This window comes from Arachis hypogaea, chromosome 14 (genome assembly GCF_003086295.3).
Source record: "Arachis hypogaea cultivar Tifrunner chromosome 14, arahy.Tifrunner.gnm2.J5K5, whole genome shotgun sequence".
NCBI classification, from domain to species: Eukaryota; Viridiplantae; Streptophyta; class Magnoliopsida; order Fabales; family Fabaceae; genus Arachis; species Arachis hypogaea.
The window spans coordinates 131,899,116-131,907,072 of NC_092049.1; the positions used below are offsets into that span (position 1 = coordinate 131,899,116).

At 33.6% G+C, this 7,957-nt stretch overlaps 1 long non-coding RNA gene across 1 annotated transcript; it reads left to right on the forward strand.

Annotated features, from left to right (window-relative positions):
• The first annotated feature begins 4,810 nt into the window (after nucleotides 1-4,810).
• Nucleotides 4,811-7,317, forward strand: LOC112744200 (uncharacterized). The gene is made up of 4 exons (XR_003172712.3): nucleotides 4,811-4,970; nucleotides 5,070-5,123; nucleotides 5,212-5,349; nucleotides 7,040-7,317. It is a non-coding gene; the product is annotated as an uncharacterized lncRNA (long non-coding RNA).
• The last annotated feature ends 640 nt before the right edge of the window (nucleotides 7,318-7,957 follow it).

The window sequence follows — 7,957 nt, forward strand, 5'->3', positions numbered from 1 at the left end:
ATTTTTATAAAATTATGAAGGTTATGTTATATAAATAATTATAATAAATTATAAAAAAAAATTTCTAAACAGGTCCTCACAATTATATTATTCAGAAAGACAATGAGACTCTCAACAAAAAAAAATTCTTTTCGATTTTTTATCTTGAATTCCGTGAGACTGTTTAGCCCTTCCGTAAACAACCTCTCTCTAGGCTTAACAGAGCATGTCTATGTGGCATGATAAACTACTGATCTATCTGTTAAGTACCAGCTTGGATTAATAGATCTTTTTTTGGGGATCTTATTGTCTTTTAAGATAATTATCAGTGGTTGTTTAAGTTTTTTTCATATATATTGATTAAATTTATTGCATAAGAATTGAAAAATATTACTAATTTTTTTTATTCATAACGATTGAATAGAAGATATATCATTTTAATCTTTTCACGTTGACTTAGAAAAATGATTAACATATTATATTATTAGGATTATGTTAATTCTTAGGTGTATTCAATTAAAATTGAACATCATAATTCATATAAAACTCATTTATTATTAACTATTACTTGAATTATTAGAACAAGTGCATATTCTATTTTATAATAGATAATAAAAAAATTGACATAAATTTTATCTAAAATTGATGATACAATAAATAAGAATATTTGTATATCACTATTATACTTTAATCACCAGAACAACTTATCCTAAATTATTTATTCAATTTTCATTCTTTTTTACAATTCTAATCTAAGCTGAATGGTTAGTATTTTGTAACATCCTTACTATTAATTAGAATATCAAGCTTCTGGCTGCACCATTCTGTTAGCGAGAAATATTATGATGACTTCTATATACTTAATAATAAAATAGGAGTCTTTAACTCTCAAAGCCGTATCACTGTTTTCTTTAGAAAATCGTAAGATCTTTTTCACTTTTTACAAATATGCATATATAAACAAAACTTCTTACATAAGAAACTTACAAATATTATATACATACATATCATTACAATCACAGCTCCTATCCCTCTTATAAGAACATAATGATAAGGCGAGGAAAAACTATAACTAATATATATACAAATAGAAACAGCACAATTAAGGACTTAGTAAAAACTTCATCAGTGAGAGAGAGCGCCAGTGGTGACAATAGCTTTAGTGCGGCAGTGGCAATCACTTTAAGGACAGAGAAAGCATAAAAAAATGGAGATTAGGGTGTGGTATGTGGTGGAGGTAGGCACAATGTGACTTGTTAGGGTGCGGTTAGGACATTGAAATGACGAGTGCCGAGGGCTCTGTGGTGGCGGCTGGATAAAGGTTGTTGATGGAGGTGGTAGCTAGGTAGGGAGGGGAGAGGGGTTTGGGGGAAGGGATTTTTCAGAAGTGAAGGAAAGAGGACGACAAATTCGATTTAAATGAGGTCATTATCATTGGTATTACCATTGAATTTATTCTATGATAATACGGAACGTTGAAGCGATTTCAAATTGGGAATTTTCTCGAATAAAAATTAAGACTTGGTGCCAACTTATTTAATTACACCCATAATTTTCAATAACTTTTAATAAAATCAAAAGAAAAACCAAAATCTATCTAAAAGAAATAATTCTCAATAACTTTTATATATAAATTGTTGGAAATCAAATTATTTAATATAAAATTTACTAAGTATCCATTTAGATTATTATTATTCTTTAAATAAAGCATTTGATTCTCAATAAGAAAAATAAAAACATACATCATTTGTACACACCAAAGCAAAATAATAAATACAATTGTATTATGACTTATATATTATACACTTGGATAAATCGCAGGAAACAATCAACCAATTAGCATGTATTTTAAGTATGTGATTGTTAGATTTTAAATATTTAATATTAAATTCTTGAATGAATAAATTCTTTTTCCGATTAATTATTGACAGAGATTTTTGTAAGGTCCCACATCGGTTGAGGAAGGGAACGAAGCATGCCTTATAAGGGTGTGGATACCTCTCCCTAGCATGACGCATTTTGACGAGTGAGTGTGGGGGGATTTGGCTATCATCCCTATCGTCAAAGGCAAAACCGTGAGGCCTTGTGTGCCAAAGCGGGCAATATCATGCTAGCGGGTGGTCTGGGCTGCTACAATTTTTGTTGTCACTCTAACAAAATAATCTAATTACATAGCAAATTAAACTCACAAAGACACTTTAAGAATTACATTCTCAACAAAAAAGGAAACGATAATAGTAAAATCTTGAATGGCAACCCAAACCTCATAATGAGCATTCTCTTGTTATCATTCTTTGGAGCACTCCCACCAACATATGTATGTGCATGCGCCTTAGATGAATGTGTTCCGATGAAACATTCAAATTATGCACAATTTGATGTCCCTTTCAATGGAGCAATGTAGGTAGTCACGTTGCCAAAATACTCACAAAAAGTATGTTTAACAAATATTATAATATAATTTTTTGGTACTTTATTGAGTTGATATATAGATCTACAATGATCTTTTTTAAAGACATAGTACATACATAAAACAGGAAAACTGATAACAAAGACAAGGAGGGCCATATGAATCATGAGACCTTAAACAATATGGAATAAATATATCTACCATGAGTAGTAAAGAATCATATGGATTTTGCACTGCAAAGAAGGATATTTATACATCCATTGCATCTCAAACAAATTGCATTATACCTAATAGAATTGTAACTAGATACATGAACGCATTAATTATAAAGTCAAAAGGGATTCAGATTTTCATTATTATGGAAAAAAATTAAGGGTAGAATTATGGAAAAAAATTATTATTTAGAATTAAGAGTATTTAAGGAAAAAAAACAAAGTCTAGAATGTTGTCAGGAATAATTATGAAAAAAATTTTTTGTTGAAAAGTGAATTTAATTTATTATTGTCTAATCATATCAATTTAATTTATAAAAAAATTAGCCATTGAATTAAGTACTGAATAAATATATTTGTTGTTTAAAATAAATTTTTTAACGGATTACGGTGTAGGTTATAAAAAAATAGATTCAAACTCAGCTAAATTGGGTCCAAAATTTCTTGTCACACATTTTTTTATGGCACACAAAATATTTTAAACAAATTAGTAACAAGTTTAAGACAAAAATTAGAATTCATTTGTATTTCATTTGAACGTGCATAATAACTTCACACTTATTTGAGACTCGTTTTGAAAAATATTAATTCTATTATAAATTTGTGTATAATCAGCCTCAAATTTTTTGCTATATTAGTTTTAACTTCCCTCTAAAATAATCCAAAATATTTCACTCAGATTTATTTGGGACAAAAATAATAATCTATGTAAATATCGTCTAAATGCGCATCAGTGATTCATACGAATTTTATATGTATGTAAAAAATTTTAACATTTAATGTAGAAATTTCTTTGGTAAAAGAGAAAGTATAGGTAACCAACTCTATGTATAACCAACATGAACAACTTTTCAAAAATTTTTAAAAAATTGTATTTTGAAATTCCCAAAAATTAGGATTAGGTTCCGAAACACGCGTCATCAAATCTCAACCCCTATTGTGACCTTCCCCTCCAATTGCTCTCCCCCGCGATGCAGTTACCTCTCTTTGCAATTCCTCCCGAGAGCCCTCAAGGTCAATTGCTGCTCGTACGCTACCGCATTCTCTTCCCAACTCTTCTCTCCGTGGCGCCGCGCCCCTCCCCTCCGACCCTGATCGCCGTGACGCTGCGCCTCTCCATGCAACACCTCATCTCGGGATGCACACACTTTACCCTACAATTTCTCATCTCGTGATGTGCACCCCCTGCAATTTCTCGTGCCGCAATGCCTTCCCTTGCAATTTGTCATCCTGCATATTCACTAATCAAGATTCATAGAAAAAAAATCCAATAATGTTCTAATAATATCTCCATCCCTATGTTAGTTTCTGTTTGTCAAACCATGGTTTCAACGACAAAAAAGAGCTTCACGTTCTGTTGGTGGTGTTTTTAGCACACAACAACATCAACCCAATCCCAGGTTCATCAAAAGACTCTTAGCAAGAGGCCTCGACATCACACTTGCTACCCGCGAACTTTCTTCTAAATTTTGAATGATTATTTTTACAAGTTTTAGATGTTTCTTTCTCCTAGATTTTGGATGTGTTTTTATTATATGTTTTGGATGTTTCTTTTTCTTATATTTTGGATATTTCTTCTTTTTAGGTTTTAGATAATTTTTTAATAGTTTTAGATGTTTCTTTTTTTAGTTCTCGGATGCTCTTTTTTAATAATTTTAGATGTCTTGTTTTGTTAGGTTTTGAATTTTTTTAAACACTTTTGGATATCTCTCTTTTGTTAGGTTTTGGATGTTTCTATATTCGAAAGTGATGCGTTCTTTTTTACTATAATTGAAAAAATTTTCGGTAAATTTTTTTACAATGATTTTGGATGCTTCTTTTTGTTACAGTTTTGGATGTTTATTTTTATTTTTTGTGGTTGTTTTTTTTTTGTTATATGTTTTGAATGTATTTTTTCTTTTGTTTTAATTTTGATCTTGCTTTTTTTAGGATTTGAATGATTTTTTTAAATAGCTTTATGTAAACCCCGCAAAAATCAGTAAATTATTAGTTAATAAATTGAATTTTAATTAGGAAAGCTAAAAATACAAAACTAATATCAAAATAGGATAGAGCTCGTCGAAACAAAAATTTTGATACCAATTTCGAAAATTTGGCCCAAAAACAGACCGGAAAGGCCAAACCGGTTGAACCGGGGCCCAAACCGGGCCCGTGGGTTCAACCGGACCCAAACACTTAAATGAGGCAGCAGCTCTTTTCTTCCTCATAAGCTGCTGCGACGCCATTACAGCAAGGGAGGGAGAGGAGATTCACAAACCCTCACCATTCCTTCCAACTACCATAACTTCCTCATCCGGGCTCCGATCGCCGCACCGTTTGCGGCCACGCGTCGGGCTCGTCGAGCTCTTCAATTCTATCCAAACAAAACAGTAAGTGAATCGGTTTTTCCTAGCCCCATTTCTGCTGGTATATGAATTTCGAGTTTAAGATTTGAGAAACTCAATTCCTTTATGATTTTTATGTTTTAGGGGTCCACTAGACTTGATTTCTTGTGGGTATTGCCCAAGGATCAGTGGGTAAAGGTAAGAGATCTCAAACCCTAATAAAATTTCTGAATTTAGGAATTTGGGTATTGAGTTGTTATGTTTGGATGTGTTAATTATGGTTTAGGTAGTGTGTATGTGAATGTTGATGCTTGTTGGAGGCTTGTTGGTGATCAAGCTTGGTTTGGGGCTGTTTGTTTGAGTTTGGAGGGGCTATAATTTTGAGTTGTGAGGCTGCCTTGGGTGAACTAAGTGATCGGCCAAGGTATGGTTTAAGTTTCGCACGTTTAATATTTACGGTGTTGTGAAAACTTAGGTTAGAGGAACCATAGGATAAGTTGAACTGTTAATTGCATTTAATGAGTAGTTTGTAATGTTGTTGGAGTAAATTGTTGATGAACATAGATTGGAATTTTGAGGTATTGATGTTATTAATTTCATGCTTTTGGACTTGCTTATAATGGGTTATATTGAGGTTGATATTGATGAATTATGGTTGGTGATTGTTAATAAATGGTTGTTATGTCAAGTTGATGGATTAACATGTATGAAGAATTGACTTATGTTAATGGCATTTAATTAGTATATGTTGATGGAAGGTTGATAAATATATGATGAGAATTGGTATAGGTGAAGAATTGATGTGAACAAAGGAAAAGTTATTGATGTATGAGGTAAAAGTGGATAATTTTGATGTTCTAGGTTGGTTGAGTTGATTAAAGCTTATATTGGTAATGGTTGTTGATGAATTGAGTTGATATGGTTTTACAATGCAAGTTTTAAATGGTAAGAAACTTAAGTTGGAGAAAAAGAGGTTTTGTTGAAAGTGGTTAAAACCAAATTTTGATGAACTTTAGACATCCATAATATTCTCCTCAAATTTTGAATTGGGTTGTGGTTTGTTGCAAATAAAAGATAGTTTCAAGAGCTTTTGATTGATATCAACTTTGTGGAAAACGGAATTTTGTGGAGAAAGTTATGGACGTTGCAAGTTTAGTGTTTAAATCTGAGTTCAGGGTGACCAAACCGGTTTTGAATGTTTTTTAAACAAATTTTCCACTTCTAAACCTCCATTTTCTTCCTTTTAAGGCTTAAAGCATGGTTCTAGGTCCAGTAGGTAAAAGAAGCTAGGAAAATAAGATAACTTGAAGGTGAAGAAAGTTGTAAATAGTAGCTTTTATGAAGAAAATAAGGATGTTAATGAAGTTTAATGTTAAGGTTTGATACTTGATGATGTATTGATGATAATTGCCATGGCTTATGAATAATGATATCTGAGATACGAGTTTCCCTGGGTAAGAACTGTGGCTCGCCACCACGTGTTCCAGGTTGAATCTCGATACTCTGTTGACCCTACGTCGTAAGGGTGACCGGGCACGTATAAATTCCCGGGTATGGATAGCCCCCATTGAGTGATTATATGATGATTGAATGTGAACTCTATGCATAGACTCTTGGGGATGCGCGACGGGGGACAGTCTAAGGTTTTCGGACTTGTCGGGTTGGCTGGATAACCGACAGATGGGCCCCATCAGCCATAGGACAGACATGCATCATATGCATTTGTTTGTATTGATTGCTATGCATTTCCTGGGTATGCCTAATTGATATATATTACCTGCTATTTGTTATACTTGCTATTTGTACTATTTGATCATTACTTGTGCGTGAACTTGTTTGGTTGCTTGTTTCTGTTGCATTCTGAATGATGAAAGGATGGAGGAAACGGAGGAAATGGTTTGGTGTTAGGTTAAGCTTGAACTTGAGTAAGTTAGGCAGATTTAGAATACCTACCCCTGTTTATGGCTTCTGTTTAGTACTTAAGTTGGATAATTGAATAACGGAGTTCTAGGATTGCCTATGGCATTCTCAGGACTGTATTTCTTATACGCGTGGCACTTTTACCATGCTGAGAACCTCCGGTTCTCATTCCATATTGTATTGTTGTTTTTCAGATGCAGGTCGAGAGGCTCCTCGCTAAGCGTCTGGATTCTGGAAAGCGAAGTAGTCCTTGGGTGTATTTTGGTTTCTATTTGTATATATGTATATATATGTGTAGCTTACTCTCCAAGTAACTTATGTATGCTGCTTCTCTTAGAGGTTGAGGGAGAGATAGGAGTTTACTTTGGTATTTTGGTATATTTTGGGGACACTTATGTATGTTTATATGTATATATGTATCCTCCGGCCAGCCTTAGCTTCGCAGGCTGAGTCAGAGGCTAGTTATGCTGTTCTTTGGCTTTTCTTTATCCCTTCGTTTATTGTTTTATCATATTCCTATTAGGTTTCTTAGCACGCAAGTAATCCTATTCCTTGAGCGTTGCGCTTTTTATTTTGCGATTTTTGTTTACCCGCTCTGTTTCAAGGCTCCTAGTATATTATTTCTTTCAGTATTATATGTATATCCTTACTATTAAAGGTCTGTAATACCACACTACCTCTGTTCTATGACTTAAGCATAAAACACTGTGTAGTAGGGTGTTACATTATGGTATCAGAGCAGTTCGTTCCTATAGAGCCTGAGGACGGACTGATTGTACTTTTGTGCATTCTCTGTGTATGTGTTTATGTGCTATTAGGATATCTAATTGATATATGTGGCATAAACGTTCATGAGCATGCATTTGGGACTTAAAGCACTGAACTTGAGATATTGAGACTGATCAACTTGATATCACTTGTTTGGTGTGTATAGGGACCAGATGTCTACTCGCGGACGCGGACGCGGGCGAGGTAGAGGCCGAATAGGCAATGCTATGCCTGAAGCATCAGGAAATACTCCTAACCCTATAGACTTCATGGCTGCATTAGGCAATATGGCAGCAGCAATGCAAGCAACAGCTGAAGCCCTGGGAAATCAAATTAATACTGGA